The sequence below is a fragment of the Salmo salar genome, chromosome ssa22 (assembly GCF_905237065.1).
Source record: "Salmo salar chromosome ssa22, Ssal_v3.1, whole genome shotgun sequence".
In the NCBI taxonomy this organism is placed as follows: domain Eukaryota; kingdom Metazoa; phylum Chordata; class Actinopteri; order Salmoniformes; family Salmonidae; genus Salmo; species Salmo salar.
The window spans coordinates 7,602,970-7,629,892 of record NC_059463.1 but is presented as its reverse complement, the minus strand read 5'-3'; the positions used below and the strand labels follow the sequence as shown (position 1 = coordinate 7,629,892).

General features: G+C 41.3%; 2 long non-coding RNA genes across 3 annotated transcripts; both read left to right on the top strand.

Moving 5' to 3' along the window:
• Nucleotides 1–10,501: 10,501 nt before the first annotated feature.
• LOC106582702 (uncharacterized) lies at nucleotides 10,502–12,743 on the top strand. 2 transcript variants are annotated; one of them, XR_006761373.1, is made up of 3 exons: nucleotides 10,502–10,757; nucleotides 11,150–11,261; nucleotides 11,371–12,743. It is a non-coding gene; the product is annotated as an uncharacterized lncRNA (long non-coding RNA). The 2 variants fall into 2 exon arrangements; XR_001323376.2 differs by having other exon boundaries at nucleotides 10,502–10,891.
• A 6,102-nt stretch (nucleotides 12,744–18,845) lies between these two features.
• LOC106595686 (uncharacterized) lies at nucleotides 18,846–21,017 on the top strand. The gene is made up of 4 exons (XR_001326441.2): nucleotides 18,846–19,515; nucleotides 19,660–19,815; nucleotides 19,998–20,110; nucleotides 20,656–21,017. It is a non-coding gene; the product is annotated as an uncharacterized lncRNA (long non-coding RNA).
• The last annotated feature ends 5,906 nt before the right edge of the window (nucleotides 21,018–26,923 follow it).

The following is a 26,923-nucleotide window of genomic DNA, read 5'->3' as shown; positions in this document are numbered from 1 at the left end:
GTAGCCAACCTTTGCCTTGATGACAGCTTTGCACACTCTTGGCATTCTTTCATCTGTCATCTGGAATGCATTTCAATTAACAGGTGTGCCTTGTTAAAAGAAATTTGTAGAATTTCTTTCCTTCTTTATAAGTTTGAGCCAATCAGTTGTGTTGTGACAAGGAAGGGGTGGTATGCAGAAGATAGCCCTACTTTGGTAAAAGACCAAGTCCATATTATGGAAAGAACAGCTCAAATAAGCAAAGAGAAACAACAGTCCATCATTACTTTATGACATGAAGGTCAGTCAATCCAGAACATTTCAAGAATTTTTTAAATTTCTTCAAGGGCAGTCGCAAAAACCATCAAGCGCTATGATGAAACTGGCTCTCATGAGGACAGCCACAGGAAAGGAAGACCCAGAGTTACCTCTGCTGCAGAGGATACATGTTCATTAGAGTTACCAGCCTCAGAAATTGCAGCCCAAATACATTTTTCACAGAGTTAAAGTAACAGACACATCTCAACATCAACTGTTCAGAGGAGACTGTGTGAATCAGGTTGTCGTGATCGAATTGCTGCAAAAAAAAACACTACTAAAGGACACCAATAAGAAGAAGAGACTTACTTGGGCCAAGTAACACAAGCAATGGACATTAGACCCGTGGAAATCTGTCCTTTGGTCTGATGAGTCCAAATTTGAGATTTTTGGTTCCAACTGCTGTGTCTTTGTGAGACACAGAGTAGGTGAACGGATAATCTCTGCATGTGTGGCTCCCACCATGAAGCATGGAGGAGGAGGTGTGATGGTGTGGGGATGCCGTTGCTGGTAACACTGTCAGTGATTGATTTTGAATTCAAGGCACACTAAACCAGCAAGGCTACCACAGCATTCTGCAGCAATACGCCATCCCATCTGGTTTGCGCTTAGTGGGACTATCATTTGTTTTTCAACAGGACAATGACCAAAAAACACCTCCAGGCTGTGTAAGAGCTATTTGACCAAGAAGGAGAGTGATGGAGAGTGATGGAGTGCTGCATCGGATGACCTGGCCTCCAGAATCACCCAACCTCAACCCAATTGAGATGGTTTGGGATGAGTTGTACCACAGAGTGAAGGAAATGCAGCCAACACGTGCTCAGCATATCTGGGAACTCCTTCAAGACTGTTGGAAAAGCATTCCCGGTGAAGCTGGTTGAGAGAATGCCAAGAGTGTGCAAAGCTGTCATCAAGGCAAAGGGTTTCTACTTTGAAGGATCGAAAATAGAAAATAAAATAATAAATATATTTAAATTTGTTTAACACTAATTTAGTTACTACATGATTCCATATGTGTTATTTCATAGTTTTGATGTCTTCACTATTATTCTACAATGTAGAACATAGTAAAAATCGAGAAAAGCCCTTGAATGAGTCGATGTGTCCAAACTTTTGATTGGTAATGTAGACAAAATAGGATGTGATTATGGGTTTATGAGTAAGTCCCCCTATGACTTCTGCCTAGCATGTGCACAATATAAACATTTAAAAATTTATATTTGTATGACTTTTTCAAAACTGTCCATGAATGGCTGCAAAAACACAACCTCATACAGTTCATTTTCAAAAGACATATCAGATTTTCAAATTTGTGATTACACTAATAATAAAATAAGCATGGGGAATAACAGTAGTGTTCTTGCTAACAAACACAGTAATTACCCTATATTTTATCCCATTGTTAAGAATGATAAGTGTCCCACTGATCAGACTAAATAAAGTAAATATACAATCTCTTGAAGACAAGATTAATTAAATCTGCCACTACACCCTAACCCCCCCAAAAAAGTCTATGCATTGTCCCATCTCTAGAATCAAATGTACACTTTGTGGTTCACAATCTGTTTGACAAAATCATTTTCACAGTTACAAATCAGGTCACCCTACCAAACTTCCCTGCTAAGACATACTGTAAGTCTGTCTGCTGCCTTTTCGTTGTCACAGCAGAAATTACAAAAACCAAACAAGGGGACTAATGAAAATACATTTTAGTATATGTTGTCAAAAGACTGCATTCTGAAGTTTGGATGGGAGTAACAGCAACCTAATTTTGTTGACAACATTGTACATAAAACTGTGTTAACGTGCTGCTTGACAGGACAATGATAGAGGTTCCGCTCGTGATGTTAAATTGCAGGTGCAGATACTTCGATTCAAAAACAATTTGTAGCACAGTTGAAAAGTGAACGCGCTGACTACACAATGGGCTAATTAGAAAAATAAAAGCAGTACTTTTCAATGTGTGAGATATAAGAGGTGTACTGTGAGAAGTGGGTCATATGCGTATGTCTCACAGCCAATGCGTGAGAGTTGGCAGCTCTGAAGGCATAAAGGTGGAAAAACACTCCCAAGAAATGTTTTTCTTATGAAATATTATTTTCGGGTTTCTGTACACAGAGGACGCAAGATGAAATGACCACAAAGAACATGTGTTTATCTTTGTGTTAAAGTAAAACAATATATATTGTTTTACATTGTACAAGCATGCTTTCTTCAAGGCCAAACATCATCCATGTTTAACCTCTGACTTCCATACAACACAATGCACTTTCTTCCAAATAATAAAAGCAACCACCCACTTCACTGCCTTGACCTCCTTCTTGAACCACTGCATATCTCTTTGATCTGATATTTGCTCTTGAGCCATTTCCTAAGTTTTGGAACAGCAGCTGTGAAGTGTGTCAAGCCGTCAGCCTGGAAATGGACATTGCATTACATGGACAAGCCCTATCCTGCAAACATACGACCAAAGTGTGCACGCACTTGCGGACGGAAGGCCATCAACCAGTTGTTTAGACATGACGTAGCAATTCAGAAGCACGGAGGCCAATACATTTTCTGAAGTGTAAATACACTAAGAGTGGTTGGTGATAAGTAGAATGAAATTCAGTGCAAGTTGTTAGCTTGTCCTTTATGAGGTCTTCAGTGGGACCCACGCCCAGACTGATGTTGTCTCTTGAGCTGTTATCACTGAGGCTTACTGAGCTCTCTACCAACCATATGCTATATGGTAATACATGCCCGCTGCCTTGTTTCATCGTGTCCCTGTTGTGTCAATGAGGGACCTGTAGGCCTACATCGGCGTTCAGTAGGCAGAACCCAGAACAGACACTGACTGACTGGCACCACTTATCACAGGACTATAGGGCTTCAGGGTCATAAACAAAATCAAGGCTTTTCTGAGATTTCAATTCATATTGCTTTTGTTTTAGGTGAACTGTGATATAATCATTCACCTCTTTATAGATGATTTAGAAAGAATACCTTTACTTTAACACATACACATATACACACACGGCAGGGTAGGGTAGCCTAGTGGTTAGAGCGTTGGGCTGGTAACCGAAAGGTTGCAAGTTCGAATCCCCGAGCTGACAAGGTAAAATCTGTTGTTCTGCCCCTGAACAAGGCAGTTAACCCACTGTTCCTTGGCTGTCATTGAAAATAAGAATTTGTTCTTAACTGACTTGAGATAAATAAATAAAAAATACCAAGTTGCAACATGCAGGGCCAGCCTACCCTTTAGGCAGCAATAGCCACCTAGGGCAACAGATTGACAAGGGTGGAATTTCCCGAGCTAAACTATTGTTTTTGGTGAAACAATTTAATCATTCGCCTCTTATTTTTCACCCCCCTTTTTCTCCCCAATTTTGATCTTGTCTCATTGCTGCAACTCCCCAACGGGCTCAGGAGAGAAGGTGGAGTCATCCGTCCTCTGAATCATGACCCATCTAACATTGCACCTTAACACACGCCAGCTTAACCCGGCAGCCAGCCGCACCAATGTGTCGGAGGAAACACCATTCAACTGCCGACCGCGGTCAGCCTGCAGGCACCCGGTCCGTCACAAGGAGTTGCTAGAGAACGATGAGCCAAGTAAAGCCCCCCTCCCCGGCCAAACCCTCACGTAACCAGGACGACGCTGGGTCAGTTGTGCGCCGTCCTATGGGTCTCCCGGGAATGAACCGGGGTCTGTAATAAAGCCTCTAGCACTGCTATGCATTGCCTTAGACCACTGAACCACTCGGGAGGTCCTATCATTCCCACACACACAAAGACCATGTTGCAACATGCAGGGCCAGCCCACCCTTTAGGCAGGAATAGGCAGCCGCCTAGGGCAACAGATTGACAAGGGCGGAATTTCCCGAGCTAAACTGACCAAAATGCTCCTCCAACAACACATACAGTGTCTTATTTTGTTACGTTACAGCATTATTCTAAAATGGATTCAATAAATAAAAAATCCTCATCAATCTACAGACAATACCCCATAATGACCAAGCGAAAACGGGTTTGTAGAAATTTTTACAAATGAAATTATTTGGACATGACTTGGCAAGGCACACATGTGTCTATATAAGGTCCCACAGTTGACAGTGCATGTCAGAGCAAAAACCAAGCCATGAGGTTGAAGGAATTGTCTGTAGAGCTCCGAGACAGGATTGTGTCGAGGCACAGATCTGGGGAAGGGTACCAAAACAAACAATTGTGCAGCATTGAAGGTCCCCAAGAACACAGTGGCCTTGATCATTTTTAAATGGAACAAGTTTGGAACCACCAAGACTCCTCCTAGAGCTGGCCAACCGGCCAAACTGAGCAATCGGGGTGGGAGAACCTTCCAGAAGGACAACCACCTCTGCAGCCCTCCACCAATCAGGCCTTTATGGTAGAGTGGCCAGACGGAAGCCACTCCTCAGTAAAAGGCACATTACAGCTAAGGTTGCAAAGGTTCGGAAACTTACCGGTAAATTTCCGTACATTTTATGTACATTTTCCATGGGAAGTTAAACCCGGGATTTTTGGAAATGTTGCTTAAATTCATTAATAAATATAGCTTATAACAGTGAACCTTTTATGTGGAATACACAAAAGGCAATTCTAGGTCTTGTGGCATATTTTGGTTAAACTATCCCCAATTCAATGGAATTTCAACCCTCTGCATGCACAGTGCATTCTTCCATCACATGTGCAGTGTACTCTTCCATCACATGTACAGCTGATTCTCAAGATCTTGCACACTAATGAGATGCTATTGAGCCCACACTACTACACTGTCTGAGCCAAGGACTACATGATTTCTGGAAAGTTTTGATTACAATACTTGGTGATGTCAATATATTTTATATGACATGCATGATTTTTTGTTAACTAGTAAATAGTAGCCTACAGCAAAGTGTGTTTAAATAATTTCTAACTTGCCAACAATTTCTGCTAGTTAGTTTTTGCTACCATGTGGGTTTTAGCCTGCTAACTGAGGAGTGTTAATTCACCTGTTTCCATATATGTTTCATTTTAAAACATTTATCTTACAAAGGAGTTGTTTAATCTAACTGCTTTTAACTATTTATCTGTACATGTAAAAAACAAAAAAAAATACTCATTTTCTTCTCATCTTTACAGGAAAATGCCACAGGCACTATCTGATGTGTGGAGACATTTCACTGCAGCTAATGTAGAAGGAAAAGCTGTGTACATTTGTAAATACTGTGCCAAATCATATGTAAAAATAAATAAATAAATATGCATGAAATGTATGCATTCACTACTGTAAGTCGCTCTGGATAAGAGCATCTGCTAAATGAGTCAAATGTAAATGTAAATGCTACAAGGATGCAGAATCATCTGGCCAAATGCATAAAGTTCCCTCAGAGCTCACACAAGCAACCTCTGACAAAAGTCCCTCTACTTCTATTCGAGGTGAAAATGATTAATCAGACACCTTATCGATAGCAACAGCTCATGGTCCTCCTGGAATCCTGTTTTTTTTTTACTCAATAGAGGAATGTAGTCAGGGAAATGCTGATAAATGACTTTCTTGAGCTGTGTATTGAACTAGTTCACCTCTGATGCTCACAGGCAATGTGTATTGGATGAGATTTCTGAATGTTCTTCACGCAGCATAGACCCCTCCAACCAGACATGCTTTATCTACTCATTTGCTGGATACAGAGTTCAAGTGAAGGTTAAGCAAATCATAGAGAAAGCAGACTGTATTGCAATCATCTCTGATGGGTGGTCGAATGTTTGTGGGCAAGGAATAATTAACTACATCATCTCCACCCCTCAACCAGTATTCTACAAGAGCACAGACAAAAGGGACAACAGACACACCGGTCTCGACATTGCAGATGAGCTGAATGTAGTCATCAATGACCTTGGACCACATAAGGTATTTGCACTGGTGACAGACAATGCTGCAAACATGAAGGCTGCGTGGTCTAAAGTGAAGAAGTCCTACCCTCACATCACACCCATTGGCTGTGCTGCTCATGCATTGAATCTTCTCCTCAAGGATATCATGGCACTGAAAACAATGGATACACTTTACAAGAGAGCCAAGGAAATGGTTAGGTATGTGAAGGGTCATCAAGTTATAGCAGCAATCTACCTCACCAAGCAAAGGGAGAAGAATAAGAGCACCACATTGAAGCTGCCCAGCAAAACCCATTGGGGTGGTGTTGTCATCATGTTTGACAGTCTCCTGGAGGGGGAGGAGTCTCCAAGAAATGACCATATCACAGTCTGCCGCTACGGACAGCCCCATCAAGAGGATCCTCCTCGATTATGTATTTTGGGAGAGAGTGGTAAGCAGCCTGAAACTCCTGAAACCTATAGCAGTAGACATTGCACGGATTGATGGAGACAATGCCATCCTGTCTGATGTTCAGACTCTGCTTGTAGATGTAAGTGAATAAATACGCACTGCACTGCCCACTTCACTGTTGCTCCAAGCAAAGGAAACTGCAGTTCTGAAATACATCAAAAAGCGTAGAGACTTCTGCCTGAAGCCCATACACGCCGCAGCGTACATGTTGGACCCCAAGTATGATGGCAAGAGCATCCTGTCTAGTGCAGAGATCAACAAGGCCTATGATGTCATCACTACCATCTCTCCACCTTGGCCTGGATGAGGGCAAGGTTCTTGGCAGTCTGACGAAGTACACTTCCAAGCAAGGGCTTTGGGATGGAGTTGCAATATGGCAGTCGTGCCAAGATATCTCATCAGCCACCTGGTGGAAGGGACTTTGTGGATCTAAGGCTCTTTCTCCTGTTGCCTCCATCATCCTCCAAATCCCACCAACATCAGCCACCTCAGAGCGCAACTGGTCCTTGTTTGCGAACACACACACCAAAGCACGCAACAGGCTGACCAATACAACAGTTGAAAAATTGATGCTTTTTGAGCCTGACAACGAGCCATCCTCAACAAGGTTAGAAAGTGACAGTGAAGATGAGGCCTCAGAGCCTGATGTTCAAGATGTGGACATTGAGGAGGTCCAGGGAGAAGACATGGAAGCCTGAGAGGAAGACAACCAAAGCTTTAGTTTCTAGACGATCATTTTACAGATGAATGTTGAAAACGTTTTTGGGAGATGCGATGTATCATTGGAGATCATTCAATATTCCTTTCTTTTGTTGTTCAGTGAAATCATCCCATGTGAAGAGTCAACTCATTTAATTAAAGTTAAATTCGTAACTAAACTATATATATTTTTTCTATTGGAAGGATTTAATAATTTGCAATTATGTCTACTTATGATAAGGTAAAAGGTTTATGTTTCTGTCTCCATATGATATGGTAAATATATCCAATGCAAAAAAACAACGACATTTAAATGGTATTAATATTAATTTACATATATTTCTGTTAATTCCCATATATTCTCGTTAATTCCCATATATTCCCGTTAATTCCAACAGAAAGTTTCCATCTCTGAATATTCCCCAAAATGTGCAACCCTAATTACAGCCCGCTTGGAGTTTGGCAAAAGGCACCTAAAAGATTCTCAGACCATCAGAAACAAGATTTTCTGGTCTGATGAAACCAAGATTGAACTCTTTAGCCTGAATGCCAAGCATCACGTCTGGAGGAAACTTGCTACCGTCCCTACGTTGAAGCATGGTGGTGGCAGCATCATGCTGGGGGGGGGGTTCAGCAGCAGGGACTGGGAGACTAGTCAGGATTGAGGGAAAGATAAACGGTGCAAAGTACAGAGAGATCCTTGATGAAAACCTTCTCCAGAGTGCTCAGGACCTCAGACTGGGGTGAAGGTTCACTTTCCAGGACAACGACCCTAAGCACACAGCCAAGACAACGCAGGAGTGGCTTCGGGACAAGTCTCTGAATGTCCTTGAGCCCGGACTTGAACCCGATCGAACATTTCTGGAGAGACCTGAAAATAGCTGTGCAGCAACGCTCCCCATCCAACCTGATAGTTCTTGAGAGGATCTGAAGAGAAGAATTGGAGAAAGTCCCTAAATACAGGTATGCCAAGCTTGTAGCGTCATACCCAAGAAGACTCGAGGCTGTAGTCGCTGCCAAAGGTGATTCAACAAAGTACTGAGTAAAGGGTCTAAATGCTTATGTAAATGTGAAAACCTGTTTTTGCTGTCATTATGGGGTATTGTGTGTACATTTATGAGGGGGGAAAACGATTTAATCAATTTTAGAATAAGGCTGTAAGGTAACAAAATGTAGAAAAAGTAAAGGTGTCTGAATACTTTCGAATGCACTATATACCTTACATAATTCTTCCCAAAGACAATTTCTCTCACTCAGTGGCATATTGGACATTTAGGTGAGCACTGATGCCGCCCCATGATAAGTAGCACCCATTTTGTCCAAGGCAGGGGCGCAAAATAGCGGCACTCCCCCAATGTTCCGTCAAAAAGAAATTACATAAATCATGTAGCCTAATAGCCTAAGGTAAAAAGAGTGTCGTTTTCTGTATCCTACTGGCTGGAGATCAAATTTATGACAGTAACCAGATTTCCATTCAAATTTTATATGCAAGTAAAGTACGTTGTATAAAGATGTCGTGACAGGCCTTATGTAAAACAACACATTTTTCGGTAAACTTTCCAAATGTCGACAAAACAAAATATGCTAGACAAGGTGGGATCTTTTTGTGTCTGTAAAAGTAATTATGTGAGAAAATTCGGTGGAAACACATTTATGCACAAATATTTATATAATAGCCATCACATTGAAATAAACTTGGAGTCGCTTGATGATATGTTGTGTGGTCCTCCCACTATGAGAAATAAATTATGATGAACTTCACAATGTGGTGAAAGTGCACGGTGATGAGTTTGATGCTCCTTTCCTTTAAATATTGAGGGTCTTATTCTGGTGATATAATGATTGATGCTTGGCTGCTGTTTGACAAATAAAAATGATCTTGTCTTTTGTCCATAATAATCTCATCATGTAGGCAAGCCCCACTGTGTCTGCGAGCTGTTGGCTAGAGAGCACATGCTAATACCTGAATGGGCACATTTGCTATATAACACATTTTTGTGACAAAATCATCAGTAGAATTGAATTTACCGCAAACGTTAATTGTATGTGTACTATGTCATCACGCACAGCCTTTTATCAATTTGATGGAAACATTGCTGGTGGGAAAATGTGCTTTTATGCAGATTTTTGAATATTTGCATGAAATTCTGTCGCAAATTGGATGGAAACCCAGCTAGTGTCATGAGACAGACACTTTTTACACCATGCAAGTTACTCCGATCAAATAGCCTAACCTAAATGGCACCCAATCAAATAGAAAAATATGCTTCGATGTGAATATGACATGTTAAGTAAGGGATAAACGCCGATGTTCTGTACATTACCTTGGAAATAATGGACGACGCAGTGGGACGAGGCAGAGTACATTTTTCTATGGTAATGTACAGAACGTAAGCATTTATTCGGTTTATACCACAGTTGCCAAAGAAAACAATACTAAAGCACACATATACCAGTCGAAAAAAGTATAAAATCGTTGATATTTTCAATTTTATGAGAGAATTCATCCTTTATTATCTTTTGGTTGGTAGAGACGCAAAACAGTCGTTTGTTTGATTACTTTGATATTTATGGACGCGACCCAGTTGTTTGTTGTATATGTTCCATAGCTCGCTCCCTGGCAACGGTCTTGATACATCCATAATAATGAGCTGATTATGCCTGATTTTGCCTGACATAGCTAGAAAAGTTTGCCTTCTCGTCAGGACGCGCAACACTGTTAATTACGAGAAGATTGCATTGCATATCAAACACACTACGCTAGAAGCTAGCTAAAAAGTCTGTTGCTAGCAAACCTGCCAATATGACAACTGAATTGAAAAACACCAGTTTCTGAAAACAGCTGGTCAAACTACCCAGGTAGCACAAAAAGTTTCTGGAACCTAAACCAACGTTGGACTTAGGATGGGAAAGGTTGTATATTGGTGTTGCAAAAACAAATGTTGTAACAACGTTCTCTTAACATTTATGAATAAACGTTTAAAAATACATGTATTTAAACATATTCCAATGTTGCCAATAGGTTGAGATGTGGTACTGTTTGACGTCTATGAAAGGGAACTCTTGGCCAGTGTTTCTAAACGTTGTCAGGAGGTTTCAAAATGAACGTTTCAAAATAAATGTATTTGAAACCTATTCCAACGTAGCCAATAGTTTGGGATTTGGTACTGTTTGACACGTACGGGAAGGAACTATTGGCCAACATTTATAAACGTTATCAGTAGGTTTCAAAATAAATGTATTTGAAACTTATTCCAACGTAGCCAATAGGTGTTACTGTTTGACATGTACAAAAGGGAACTCTTTGCCAACGTTTATAAACGTTGTCACTAGGTTTCAAAGAAAGAAACGCATAGAAACGCACAGTTCCATCAACTTGTTTGCGGAATGCGCGACCACTTGAATGCAGACAAGACCCTCTTTTCTAACTGTCACTTAGGTGAATTACTGCAGTAACATCGTCGGTTCACTTTGTAATTTTTATATGTGGTAACATTAGCTTTTAATTATGTAATCAGTGTTGATGTTAGATTATTAAACAACTGAATGCCTGGAGTTAGGAAGCTAAGTTAAGTAAGTTAACCTTTTAGTACAAGGTGACGTTAGATAACGTTAGCTTACCTAACTCAGTTGACTCACTTAACGTAACGTTAACGTTCGCTAAGTTGACTAACAGAGTAAACTAGGCTTATTAACACTCTCTAACTTAACCGTTCTGCTAGTTAACCAGCCAGCTGACCAGCCGTAACGTTACGTTACCCCCTTGCCTTGAGTTCTTCGGATCATCATTCTCCTTTTGCCAAGTAAGTTACTGCTGTTTTCTGTTTACAGCTACAGAAGCCAGCCAGAAGCCAGCCAACAAGCCAGTCAACGAACCAGCTGCAGCCCTTGGTAACTTACTCTTTGTAAGAGTCTTCCTCCTCCTCCAGCCACCTAACATAAGGTAATTATCTGAATTATTTAAATTAATTAACCCACCCAATTACTCAACTAAGCACCCCACTAGCCACTGTGTATATATCTCAATGACACGATCAATACATTTATTTCAGGATATAATGGATAGAGCGAGAGAATGCTGCTATTACAGGAAATGGATTGCCTCAAGGAGAAAACTACTAAAGGACTGTAGCTTAAATAGGCCAGGCCAAGAAAGGCATATTGATCCTGCGGAGTCAGAAATTGCTATGGAATGCACACCAAGTCCTTATGACTTAGACACATCAAACGAAATCAGAGAAATTGACAATCATGGAGCCAACAATGATGATGATGATGGGGAAATCAGTGAAGGGGACATTCATGGAGCCGATGATGATGATGATGGGGAAATCAGTCAAAGGGATATTTATGGGGACTCAAACAATGACACAGTGATGGAATCCACTCTAAGAGAAGACTTAGCCTCTTGGCTTGTTGTAAATAATATAAAGCACACCGAAGTATCTCAAGATACTGAAAAAACATGGAGTTCATGATCTGCCATGTAGTGCACGTACACTGTTAAAAAATGATAAACATGTGCAGGTCGAAATGAAGTCTGGCATTGACTATGTGTTTTTGGGAATAGAGAACATGCTGAAGAAGATCTTAGACAAGTCTCCCAATTGCTTCACAGATGAGACTGAGTATTTGAATGTGTCTGAATGTTGATGGACTACCCCTATTCAAAAGCTCAAAAAACGTTACCTGGTCTGTGTTGTGTGGTCTCAACACCCCACCGATAGTTTTCCCAGTTGCACTGTCATGTGGAAATTCTAAACCGAATGACCGCAACTTTCTTAATGATACCATACAAGAGATGAAGAAGCTCCAAGATGAGGGAATGGTGTATCGAGGCAGGCAAGTAAAAATACTTCTGACATGTGATCATGTCAGAAGGAGGGTTCAAACAATTCTCAGGATACTACAGATGTGAGAGATGCACCCAGAAGGGAGTCTGGCTTGGGTGAGTTACATATCAGGCTGTATAAGACCTAAAGGCATGCACTGACAGCACACTCAACAAGAACATCACCAACAGATGTCTCTATTCATAGAGTTTGACATTGACATGGTGAAGGCCTTTCCAGTAGACTATATGCATCAGGCTTGTCTGGGTGTCACAAAGAAGTTGATTCTGACTTGGATGCATGGAAAGAGGGAAACAAGAATGTCTAGGAGTCATATTGCAAATATCAGTGCCCGCATGTTGGAGCTGAAACCGGCAGTGCCCAATATCTTTGCTCGTAAGCCTAGGAGTCTAGATGAAATCGAAAGGTGGAAAGCCACTGAATTCCACCAATTCATGCTGTACATGGGTAAACTTGTACTTAAGGGTATCCTACAACCTATATAACGAGGCTATATACAGGGGGCACCAGTACCGAGTCAGTGTGCGGGGATACAGTCTAGTTGAGGTAATCTGTACATGTAGGTGGGGTTGAAGTGACTATGCATAGATAACAAACAGCGAGAAGCAGCAGGGTACAAAAGGGGGGGGGGGGGGTGTACACGTCTTGGTAATCCATCTGGTCCAGCGGCTTTGTGAATGTTGACCTGCTTAAAGGTTATCACACAGTCATCCAGAACAGCTGGTGCTCTCGTACATGCTTCAGTGTTGCTTGCCTCGAAGTGAGCATAAAAGGCATTTAGCTTGTCTGGTAGGCTTGCGTCACTGGGCAGCTCGCGTCTGGGTTTCCCTTTGTAGTCCGTAATAGTTTTCAAGCCCAGCCACAATGACGAGCGTCAGAGCCGGTGTAGTAGGATTCAATCTTAATCCTGTATTGACGCTTTGCTTGTTTGATTGTTCATCAGAGGGCATAGCGGGATTTTTTATAATTGTCCGGATTAGTGTCCCGCTCCTTGAAAGCAGCAGCTCTAGCCTTTAGCTCGATGTGGATGTTGCCTGTAATCCATGGCTTCTTGTCGGGATGTGTTCGTACAGTCACTGTGGTGACGACGTCGTCGATGCACTTATTGATGAAGCCGATGACTGATGTGGTGTACTCCTCAATGTCATTGGATGAATCCCGGAACATATTCCAGTCTGTGCTAGCAAAACAGTCCTGTAGTGTAGCATCCGCATCATCTGACCACCTCCGTATTGAGCGAGTCACTTCCTGCTTTAGTTTTTGCTTGTTAGCAGGAATCTGGAGGATAGAATTATGGTCAGATTTTCCAAATGGAGGGCGGGGGAGAGCTTTGTATGCATCTCTGTGTGTGGAGTAAAGGTGGTCTAGGATTTTTCTGTCTTTGGATGCACATTTGACATGCTGGTAAAAATTTGGTAAAACTGATTTAAGTTTGCCTGCATTAAAGTCCCCGGCCACTAGGAGCGCCACTTCTGGGTGAGCATTTTCTTCTTTGCTTATGGCCTTATAGAGTTGGTTGAGAGCGGTCTTAGTGCCAGGTTCATTCTGTGGTGGTAAATAGACGGCTACGAATAATATAGATGAGAACTCTCTTGGTAGATAGTGTGGTCTACAGCTTATCATAAGGTACTCTACCTCAGGTGAGTAATACCTCGAGACTTATTTTAATATTAGACATCGCGCACCAGCTGTTATTGACAAATAGACACACACCCCCGCCCCTCGTCTTACCAGAGGTAGTGTCTCTGTTCTGCCGGTGTATGGATAATCCCGCTAGCTCTATATTGTCCGTATCGTCGTTCAGCCACATCTCGGTGAAACATAAGAGGTTACAGTCTTTAATGTCCCGTTGGTAGGATAATCTTAATAGTAGGTCATACATTTCATTTTCCAATGATTGCACGTTAGCAAGAAGAACGGATGGCAGTGGGAGATTACTCGCTCGCCTACGGATTCTCAGAAGGCTGCCCGATCTGCGGCCCCTTTTCCGGCCCCTTTTCTTCACACAAAAGGCGTGGATCTGGGCCTGTTCCAGTGAAAGCAGGACATCCTTCTCGTAAAAGGAAAAAGTTTCTTCCAGTCCACGGTGAGTAATCGCTTTTCTGATGTCCAGAAGTTATTTTCGGTCATAAGAGACAGTAGCAGCAACATTATGTACACAATAAGTAAAAAAATAAATTACACAAATTGCCCAAAAAATGTACAAAATAGCACAATTGGTTGGGAGAATGTAAAACGTCAGCCATGTTCTTCAGCGCCATCTTTTTCTTTTTTCAGGACACAAATGAAGGTGTCTTATATGGAGAAATGATTTATGATTTCACAACTAACAGAATTTTGGCCCAATGCAATGCCAAATCAATCATGCTTCTTATGATTTGTAATTACCCAAAGATATCCCGCAAAAAGGAAAGGCCTCCAAAGTGCCCAATGCACCACAACTGTGTTACTGTCCATTTATCTTTGGTGTTGACTGTAATAGCCCATTGAATTCACATACCTGAGTTTAATCTGAACTTCCTACAGGCCTACCAGCCAAAACAACAACTGGCGTAATAGCGCTACCTGCAGCATCCAGTAAGAATTGTGCATATCTGTTACAAATCAAATCAAAATCAAATTTATTTTTATATAGCCCTTCGTACATCAGCTGATATTCTCAAAGTGCTGTACAGAAACCCAGCCTAAAACCCCAAACAGCAAGCAAAGCATGTGAAAGAAGCAAGGTGGCTAGGAAAAACTCCCTAGGAAAAACTCCCTAGAAAGGCCAAAAACCTAGGAAGAATCCTAGAGAGGAACCAGGCTATGAGGGGTGGCCAGTCCTCTTCTGGCTGTGCAGGGTGGATATTATAACAGAACATAGTCAAGATGTTAAAATGTTAAAATGTTCATAAATGACCAGCATGGTCAAATAATAATAATCATAGTAGTTGTCGAGGGTGCAACAAGCACGTCCGGTGAACAGGTCAGGGTTCCATAGCCGCAGGCAGAACAGTTGAAACTGGAGCAGCAGCACGGCCAGGTGGACTGGGGACAGCAAGGAGTCATCATACCAGGTAGTCCTGAGGCATGGTCCTAGGGCTCAGGTCCTCCGAGAGAAAGACAGAAAGAGAGAAAGAGAGAATTAGAGAGAGCATATTTAAATACACACAGGACACCGGATAAGACAAGAGAAATACTCCAGATGTAACAGACTGACCCTAGCCCCCGACACATAAACTACTGCAGCATAAATACTGGAGGCTGAGACAGGAGGGATCAGAAGACACTGTGGCCCCATCCGATGATACCCCGGACAGGGCCAAACAGGCAGGATATAACCCCACCCACTTTGCCAAAGCACAGCCCCCACACAACTAGAGGGATGTCTCCAACCACCAACTTACCGTCCTAAGACAAGGCCGAGTATAGCCCACAACGATCTCCGCCATGGCACAACCCAAGGGGGGGCGCCAACCCAGACAGGAAGACCACGTCAGTGACTCAACCCACTCAAGTGACGCACCCCTCCCATGGACGGCATGGAAGAACACCAGTAGGCCAGTGACTCAGCCCCTGTAAAAGGGTTAGAGGCAGAGAATCCCAGTGGAAAGAGGGGAACCGGCAAGGCAGAGACAGCAAGGGCGGTTCGTTGCTCCAGCCTTTCCGTTCACCTTCACACTCCTGGGCCAGACTATACTTAATCATAGGACCTACTGAAGAGATAAGTCTTCAGTAAAGACTTAAAGGTTGAGACTGAGTCTGCGTCTCTCACATTGGTAGGCAGACCATTCCATAAAAATGGAGCTCTATAGGAGAAAGCCCTACCTCCAGCCGTTTGCTTAGAAATTCTAGGGACAATTAGGAGGCCTGCGTCTTGTGACCGTAGCGTACGTGTAGGTATGTAGGGCAGGACCAAATCGGAAAGATAAGTAGGAGCAAGCCCATGTAATGCTTTGTAGGTTAGCAGTAAAACCTTGAAATCAGCCCTTGCCTTAACAGGAAGCCAGTGTAGGGAGGCTAGCACTGGAGTAATATGATCAAATTTTTTGGTTCTAGTCAGGATTCTAGCAGCCGTATTTAGCACTAACTGAAGTTTATTTTGTGCTTTATCCGGGTAGCCGGAAAGTAGAGCATTGCAGTAGTCCAGCCTAGAAGTAACAAAAGCATGGATTAATTTTTCTGCGTCATTTTTGGACAGAAAATTTCAGATTTTTGCAATGTTACGTAGATGGAAAAAAGCTGTCCTTGAAACAGTCTTGATATGTTCTTCAAAAGAGAGATCAGGGTCCAGAGTAACGCCGAGGTCCTTCACAGTTTTATTTGAGACGACTGTACAACTATCCAGATGAATTGTCAGATTCAACAGAAGATCTCTTTGTTTCTTGGGACCTAGAACAAGCATCTCTGTTTTGTCCGAGTTTAAAAGTAGAAAGTTTGCAGCCATCCACTTCTTTATGTCTGAAACACAGGCTTCTAGCGAGGGCAATTTTGGGGCTTCACCATGTTTCATTGAAATGTACAGCTGTGTGTCGTCCGCATAGCAGTGAAATTTAACATTATGTTTTCGAATGACATCCCCAAGAGGTAAAATATATAGTGAAAACAATAGTGGTCCTAAAACGGAACCTTGAGGAACACCGAAATTTACAATTGATTTGTCAGAAGACAAACCATTCACAGAGACAAACTGATATCTTTCCGACAGATAAGATCTAAACCAGGCCAGAACTTGTCCATGTAGACCAATTTGGGTTTCCAATCTCTCCAAAAGAATGTGGTGATCGATGGTATCAAAAGCGGCACTAAGATCTAGGAGCACGAGGACAGATGCAGAGCCTCGGTCTGACGTCATTAAAAGGTCATTTACCACCTTCACAAGTGCAGTCTCAGTGCTATGATGGGGTCTAAAACCAGACTGAAGCGTTTCGTATACATTGTTTGTCTTCAGGAAGGCAGTGAGTTGCTGTGCAACAGCTTTTTCTAAAATTTTTGAGAGGAATGGAAGATTCGATATAGGCCGATAGTTTTTTATAATTTCTGGATCAAGATTCGGCTTTTTCAAGAGAGGCTTTATTACTGCCACTTTTAGTGAGCTTGGTACACATCCGGTGGATAGAGAGCCGTTTATTATGTTCAACATAGGAGGGCCAAGCACAGGAAGCAGCTCTTTCAGTAGTGTTGTTGGAATAGGGTCCAGTATGCAGCTTGAGGGTTTGGAGGCCATGATTATTTTCATCATTGCGTCAAGAGATATAGTACTAAAACACTTTAGTATCTCCCTTGATCCTAGGTCCTGGCAGAGTTGTGTAGATTCAGGACAATGGAGCTTTGGAGGAATACCCAGATTTAAAGAGGAGTCTGTAATTTGCTTTCTAATGATCATGATCAAAGAAGTTCATAAATGTATTACTGCTGAAGTGAAAGGCATCCTCCATTTGCGAAGGCTGCATTTTAGTTAGCTTTGCGACAGTATCAAAAAGAAATTTCGGATTGTTCTTATTTTCCTCAATTAAGTTGGAAAAATAGGATGATCGAGCAGCAGTAAGGGCTCTTCGATACTGCACGGTACTGTCCTTCCAAGCTAGTCGGAAGACCTCCAGTTTGGTGCGGCGCCATTTCCGTTCCAATTTTCTGGAAGCTTGCTTCAGAGCTTGTGTATTTTCTGTATACCAGGGAGCTAGTTTCTTATGACAGATGTTTTTAGTTTTTAGGGGTGCAACTGCATCTAGGGTATTGCGCAAGGTTAAATTGAGTTCCTCGGTTAGGTGGTTAACTGATTTTTGTCCTCTGACGTCCTTGGGTAGGCAGAGGCAGTCTGGAAGGGCATCAAGGAATCTTTGGGTTGTCTGAGAATTTATAGCACGACTTTTAATGCTCCTTGGTTGGGGTCTGAGCAGATTATTTGTTGCAATTGCAAACGTAATAAAATGGTGGTCCGATAGTCCAGGATTATGAGGAAAAACATTTAGATCCACAACATTTATTCCATGGGACAAAACTAGGTCCAGAGTATGACTGTGGCAGTGAGTAGGTCCAGAGACATGTTGGACAAAACCCACTGAGTCGATGATGGCTCCGAAAGCCTTTTGGAGTGGGTCTGTGGACTTTTCCATGTGAATGTTAAAGTCACCAAAAATTAGAATATTATCTGCTATGACTACAAGATCCAATAAGAATTCAGGGAACTCAGTGAGGAACACTGCATATGGCCCAGGAGGCCTGTAAACAGTAGCTATAAAAAGTGAGTGAGTAGGCTGCATAGATTTCATGACTAGAAGCTCAAAAGACAAAAACGTCATTGTTTTTTTTTTTGTAAATTGAAATTTGCTATCGTAAATGTTAGCAACACCTCCGCCTTTGCCGGATGCACGGGGGGTATGGTCACTAGTGTAACCAGGGGTGAGGCCTCATTTAACACAGTAAATTCATCAGGCTTAAGCCATGTTTCAGTCAGGCCAATCACATCAAGATTATTATCAGTGATTAGTTCATTGACTATAACTGCCTTGGAAGTGAGGGATCTAACATTAAGTAACCCAATTTTGAGATGTGAGGTATCACAATCTCTTTCAATAATGGCAGGAATGGAGGAGGTCTTTATACTAGTGAGATTGCTAAAGCGAACACCGCCATTTTTAATTTTGCCCAACCTAGATCGAGGCACAGACACGGTCTCAATGGGGAAAGCTGAGCTGACTACGCTGACTGTGCTAGTGGCAGACTCCACTAAGCTGGCAGGCTGGCTAACAGCCTGCTGCCTGGCATGCACCCTATTTCATTGTGGAGCTACAGTACAGTACATAGTCAACCTCCCTTAATAGTGCCCAACAGTATCAACATATCCCTCTCTATTTTTCCCCTCAACCAAAACCGTTGTGTTTTTCTGAAATGTCACAATGCACTGTTAAGAATGAATTAATTGCTTTACGCTAAACCTCCTACCCAGCCTCATAGGTCTCCAACAAAAATAATCTGCATTCACAAGTGCTGAGCAGTCTAAGGGGATAATTGCAATGATGTCTGGTTAGTACTGTATATGTTCATCTGTGATTTAACAGTGCTTTGGTCAAAATAGCAACTCCCCTTTAATCCTTTCTGCTAAAACAGCTTGTCTAGGACTCAATTATATGTCTCCGTTCTAATCAATGATGTTGTCTTGTTAAGCCTTCCAGACAAAGGTACTGATGAAGCTAGACATTATAATTGAGAACCAGCAAGAGCAACTGAGGCTCCTTATTGCTACAAGGCCATCGACCACAGCTGAGGACCTCGACATTCTGCCATCACCGTTAAGACTCTGTGGCTGACCTGAAGCTACTGTTTAAGCGGATCTCAACAGAGGAGAATTTTCACAAACAATTGGTATGTTCTCACTGCAAGTACTTCTTCAACACAGAAAGATAAACACCGGCCGATAAAGTATTATAGGGCTACTACTGTAGGTCACATATTTTTCACTGTTTCTGTCAGACATACTAGTAATCAAATTCTCAATTACTCGACTAGACATCCTATCTCAGTATGCATGGGTCCAACACAGTAGGGAAGACTGTGAGAAGGATGATAGGGCGCATTGGGACCAACAGACTGTTGTCCCAGTTCAGTATGAAAAGGAGAAAAAGTTGGCATTCGAAGACCTGCCTCTTTTAAGAGTAATGACAAGTAGGTGCACATTTATACCGGATACCCTAGTAGAACCTTTATTATTTATAGCTCAGAAGTCAACCAGCATCTATTTACCTAGAATCCATTGGCCTCCTTGTCCTAGATCTACAATAAAATCCCATATTGAGCTGCGTTACTACTAATTAAACTGAATTATGATGTGTTTCAATCTCATTCAGAGGCCTGCAGCAGATGCCACAAAGAGGCCAAAATCACTGAGTGTGAGACCGAAATAGGTGAATACCTGAAGCATGCGCCATTTAAGGAGGGGGGCAACAAATACAGATCGAAGGTAGGACAGGTGGAGTTCCACATCAGATATTTTGTGTTCATTAACAGTACGCAACATCAGCACAAGTGTTTTACTTACATGAAACTGTTGTTCTTCATTGTAATTTATCTGAATAATTCAGTTGTATGATCGACTCCCTCGTAGCTCGCTAACACAATAGCTGGATGTTTAGCCTAGTCTAGCTAAATACCGTAGTAATCCACGAAGTAAAACATTAGCGAAGTAACAGCAGTAGCTACGACTTACCACATGCAAGTTATGCCTAACTATACATTAGTAACTATACAATCTATTAAGCTGTCGACAGGTCTACTTCATGGGTACAGCCATGTTTGTAATTCACCACTATCCCATAATGCTAGGTAACGTTCTTATTCTGTAACGTTACTTGTCAAAATTGACACATCTGAAGAGAAGAGAAGAGTCGCAGATAAACAGAAAGAGCTCTGTGTGCCCAAATGGTGTGAGAGAGCACGAGCTGACTGTGCCCCTCAAATAAATGCTAGTCCAATGATGAGTTTTAACACTCAGTTACTTTGTTTCAGACCACAACACTTGAAATAATGGAGAGTGACGGAAGCACGAGACCAAGAGACAGAAGCCCAAGAGACAGAAGCCCAAGAGACAGAAGCCCAAGAGACAGAAGCCCAAGAGACAGAAGCCCAAGAGACAGAAGCCAAGAGACAGAAGCCCAAGAGAGAGAAGGAGCACAAGCACAGAGTCGACCATAATGCTTTTTGACTAAAGAGGACATTTTGTAACTCCAGTGTTTTATTAAATATGTCCAGTTGAAAAAAAAAAGGAAATACTAGGGAAATAATTAGTTAGTAATTAGTTTCTAATGTCACGTCCTGACCAGTAAAGGGGTTATTTGTTATTATAGTTTGGTCAGGACGTGGCAGGGGGTATTTGTTTTATATGGTTTTGAGTATGTGTTCATGTAGAGGGGTATTTGATTTATTAGTCCGTTTTTTGGGGGGGTTAGTTCTATGTTGTTAGTTCTATGTCTGTGCTAGGGTATTGTATTTCTATGTTTAGTTGATGGGGATTGGGGCCTTCAATTGGAGGCAGCTGTCTATCGTTGTCTCTGATTGAAGGTCCTATATTTAGGAGTGTGTTTGTTTTGGGAATTGTGGGAGGTTGTTTCTTTGTACTGCTGTGTGAGCCTACAAGACTGTTTCGATCGGTTATTGTTTTGTTGAATTAAGTGTTCACAAATAAAAGTTAAGATGAGCACTCAACCCGCTGCATTTTGGTCCCTATCCTACGACGACCGTTACAGCTAATCCAATTATAATTAATCAAGCGTTAGTAAGTAACAGTTTTATATTGTATTTCCTTGGTTAAAAAAAAATCGAAATATATAGTTGGAATTTCCTGTCTTTATTAGTTGAAGCCATCATCGCATATAACACCTATTACCAACGTTTGTTAAACATTGGCGAACTTGGATGGACGTTTGAAACCAAACCAATGTTGTAAAATACACCTATTACCAACGTTTGCCAACATTTTTTTTAAACATTGTTGGATGTTCATTAACGTTTAAAAAGGAAATAATGGCCAACGTAAATTACACTAATACCAACGTTTACAAATGTTGTCAAATGTTTACAAAATGTAATCTGTCCCCTACACTTTAACCAACACCGAAACGTTTATCTGAATGCATTCAGAGTGTTTAGGCAACCAATCCAACACCTAAAAAGGTTTAGAAAATGTATTTTTGCTACCTGGGTAGAAACATGTGGGAGGATTTGACATCATAGTGCTGTGTCATGACTGCAACATAGGGACCAGAGAAATTCATGTTCATCACTCACCACATTAGGTCATCAGATGCTCCAAAAAAATATGTTTCTGCAAAAACCAATCAGATAGTTAGCTAGCTAAGTTTTTCCTCGTTGGACCTGCATTTCCAATGTATCCAATTTTGGTTTAGCTTTCTGTAACTTCGGTCAGTATGTGTAGGCGCATTTTGCGTCATGATTGCAAGGTGTCCAAATATCTTTTGCAACTGCCCTGATTTTTTTTTTTCTCCAACTGACCCATCTGGTTTTAATTTCCATTCTAAAATTCTCTTCTAACCAATCAGAAATTAGTATTCAACAATGCTGTGCTAAAAACAGGACAGGTCAAAGTAAAATGGACAATATCTAGAAGGGGAAATCTGGCTAGTTATAACTTCTGTCTAAGAGTTTAACCCTGTGGGCTAAATTATCATAATCAGTGATTTAAAGTTTGTATTAGTACATTTTTGATGAGCTGCATCATAGTGAAAAAGAAAATACTTCTGCATTTCCTGTTATGTACACATATGGATTCTCACTGCAAATAGGCTCAAGATTACTCCTGATTAAATTGGGTAGCTGATATTTAGAGATTAAATATCTAAAATGATTAGTCATAGGAATCAGGACTAAAGAAGCCAATGCAACTGGCTGTTTTACAAACGTTAGGCCTACCACATGGATGAACATTTATAAAATGTAATTGCGAGCCGAAACTGTAGGCTACACTATTGTAGTTTTGCAGGGGAGGAGGGCAGCAATTTTTCTGTCTCGACTAGGGCGGCAGAACGACCAGGACTGGCAACATGGTTGTTTTTTCCAGATCAATCAAGTTCATAATCAGTGTTCTCAGCTGTTAGACATTTACATCAAATGAAAATGGTGGACATATTAAAGTCAAACAAAATAATATAGTCCAGGCAATATGTGAAAATGTAGGACATTCATTAATGTGCTCCTTATTGGAGCCAAGGTCTTAAGTCAAGGTAAGCAAGATATGTGAAAATAATGTTCACGTTTTCATAAAAGCATAAAACTTGGTACACTTATCAGTGTTCCAAGATGGCGTAGCAGTCGGATGTGTTTTTGTCTTGTTCCTTCCTGTCCCTTGTAAACAGTTTTTCCTTGTTTTTTTGGTATATATTTTAATATCACTTTCCATCTTTGTTTTCTTTTTTTCTACTGTATTGTATGTTTTGTTTATTCCACGTGTAACTGTGTTGTTGTATGAGTCGAACTGCTATGCTTTATCTTGGCCAGGTCGCAGTTGCAAATGAGAACTTGTTCTCAACTAGCCTACCTGGTTAAATAAAGGTGAAATAAAAATAAAAAAATAATTAAAAAAATAAAGTTTGGGGCCATAAACACACCTCAAAAAACTCCCTCTGGCGACCGTGGTGGGTATTTTTCTATTCCGCCATAACCACACAATGTATTTTCCTTCATATCTAATCAATCATTCTGTTGACTTAAATGTACTTGATAAGATATGATAAGCAGTTTGCCGTGTCTTTCTTATTCAAGTTGCTCAATGTACAGCAGAGAGTTAAAGTCAATATTTGTCCTCATTTGTTCTGTTCACACCATATCTGCACAGTCCCACTCAATCACATATTATTTATTTAATAATTATTACATATTATTATGGCACCTGTCCATCATGTAGTCAGAGAGACCCTTTACATTTTTTTGTGTAGTAAGGTCTGTGTTATTGTATATCATATTTTATATATCATTATTAATAAATTGTACCTCTAACTTTTTACATGAAACATCTAAAAATAAGTTGTTTTATGTACAGTACCAGTCAAAAGTTTGGACACACCTACTCATTCAAGGGTTTTTCTTTATTTTTATTAATTTCTATATTGTAGAATAATAGTGAAGACATCAAAACTATGAAATAGCACATATGGAATCATGTAGTAACCAAACAAGCAAAGAGAAATGACAGTCCATTCTTACTGTAAGACATGAAGGTCAGTCAATCCAGAGGAACTACTAGTATGGTTAGGGTCAAAAAGATTGTTCTGAGAGATAACGAGAAAGTTGATCAGAGACAGCACGCTCACATGTTTTGGAAAGAAAATAAAAAAGGGATACAGGTCTCTGATCCACTTTCTCATTATCTCTCTCAGAACAACCTTCTTGACCCTAACCAGTCTGGCTTCAATACGTGTCACTCAACCGAGACTGCTTTTCCCTGTGTCAGGGAGCCTCTCCGCACTGCCAAAGATGACTGTCTCTCTCCTCTGTTCTCATCCTCCTAGATATTTCAGCTGCCTTCGACACCGTGAACCATCAGATACTCCTCTCCTCCCTCTCTGGGCTTGGAGTCTCAGGCTCTGCACACTCTTGGATTGCATCCTACCTGGCAACCTGTTCCTATCAGGTGGTGCGGAGAGGATCTGTGTCTGCATCACATATTCTCACTACTGGTGTCCCCCAGGGCTCGGTTCTAGGCCCTCTTCTCTATATACATCAAGTCACTCGGCTCCGTCATATCCTCACATGGTCTCTCCTATCATTGCAATGTGGATTACACTCAAATAATTTTCTCCTTCCCACCTTTTAACACCCAACTAGCAACACGCTTCTCTGCGTGCCTGGCAAATATATAAGCTTGGATGTCGGCCCACCACCTCAAGCTCAACCTCGACAAGATGGAGCTGCTCTTCCTCCTGGTGAAGGCCTGCCCGCTCCATTAAGGTCTCCATTACGGTTGACAACTCCACAGTGCCACCCTACCAGAGTGTAAAGAACCATGGTGTGACCCTGGACAACACCCTGTTGTTCTCTGCAAACATCAAAGCAGTGACTCTACAACATATGTAGAGTACAGCCCTACCTCACACAGGAAGTGGCGCAGGTCCTAATCATGACTGTGACATGTGGTTCTCCCACCTAGCTATCTTAAGATAAATGCACTAACTGTACATCGCACTGGATAAGAGCATCTGCTAAATGACTAAAATGTCAAAATGTCACACAGAAGAAGTTATCAGAGAGGAAGATGTGAAGCGAGAGGATTTACTCCACCCAAAATCTGTCCACGTGAGATAAGTCCTTTTTGTACGGAGGTCTATGAGAGAGTGTCGAATTGCAGGATGCTTATTTGATCAAATACAAGTTTGGTAATGTTTTGGCTATTACCAATGTAGTGATATACACTACCATTCAAAAGTTTGGAGTCACTTAGAAAGGTCAGTGTTTTTGTCCACTTTTTTTGTCCATTAAAATATCATCAAATTGATCAGAAACACAGCATAGACATTGTTAATATTGTAAATGACTACTGTAGCTGGAAACGACTATCTACACAGGCGTACAGAGGTCCATTATCAGCAACCATCACTCCTGTGTTCCAATGTCACGTTGTGTTAGCTAATCCAAGTTTATCATTTTAAAAGGCTAATTGATTATTAGAAAACCCTTTTGCAATTATGTTAGCACAGCTGAAATCTGTTGTTCTGATTAAAGAAGCAATAAAACTGGCCCTCTTTAGACTAGATGAGTATCTGGAGAAGCTTCATTAAATAATACCCGCAAAACACCAGTCTCAACGTCAACAGGGAAGAGGCGACTCTGGGATGCTAGCCTTCTAGGCAGAGTTCCTCTGTCCAGTGTCTGTGTTCTTTTGCCCATCTTAATCTTTTCTTTTTATTGGGCAGTCTGAGATATGGCATTTTCTTTGCAACTCTGCCTAGAAGGCCAGCATCCCAGAGTCACCTCTTTACTGTTGACGTTCAGACTGGTGTTTTGCAGGTACTATTTAATGAAGCTGCCAGTTGAGGACTTGAGGTGTCTGTTTCTCAAACTAGACACTAATGTCCTCTTACTCAGTTGTGCACCGGGGCCTCCCATTCTGGTTAGAGACAGTTTGCACTGTTCTATGAAGGAAGTAGTACACATCGTTGTACGAGATCTTCAGTTTCTTGGCAATTTCTCGCATGGAATAGCCTTCCTTTCTCAGACCATGAATAGACTGATGAGTTTCAGAAGAAAGTTCTTTGTTTCTGGCCATTTTGAGCCTGTAATTGAACCCACAAATGCTGATGCTCCAGATCCTCAAGTCTAAAGGCCAGTTTTATTGTTTCTTTATCAGCATAACAGTTTTCAGCTGTGCTAACATAATTGAAAAAGGGTTTCCTAATGATCAATTAGCCTTTTAAAATGACAAACTTGGATTAGCTAACACAACGTGCCATTGGAACACAGGAGTGACGTTTGCTGATAATGGGCCTCTGTACGCCTACAGTTGAAGTTGGAAGTTTACATACACTTATGTTGGGAGTCATTAAAACCCGTTTTTCAACCACTCCACAAATTTCTTGTTAACAAACTATAGTTTTGGCAAGTCGGTTAGGACATCTACTTTGTGCATGACAATATTTCCAACAATTGTTTACAGACAGATTATTTCACTCATAATTCACTGTATCACAATTCCAGTGGGACAGAGGTTTACATACAATAAATTGACTGTGCCTTTAAACAGCTTGGAAAATTCCAGAAAATAATGTCATGGTTTTAGAAGCTTCTGATAGGCTAATTGACATAATTTGAGTCAATTGGAGGTGTACCTGTGGATGTATTTTAAGGCCTACCTTCAAACTCAGTGCCTCTTTGCTTGAGATCATGGGAAAGTCAAAAGAAATCAGCCAAGACCTCAGAAACAATTGTAGGCCTCCACAAGTCTGGTTCATCCTTGGGAGCAATTTCAAAATGCCTGAAGGTACCACGTTTATCTCTACAAACAATAGTACGCAAGTATAAACACCATTGGACCACGCAGCCATCATACCATTCAGGAAGGAGACGCATTCTGTCTCCTAGAGATAAATGAACTTTGGTGCGAAAAGTGCAAATCAATCCCAGAACAACAGCAAAGGACCTTGTGAAGATGCTGGAGGAAACAGGTACAAAAGTATCTATATCCACAGGAAACGAGTCCTATATCGACATAACCTGAAAGGCCGCTCAGCAAGGAAGTAGCCACTGCTCCAAAACCGCTATAAAAAAA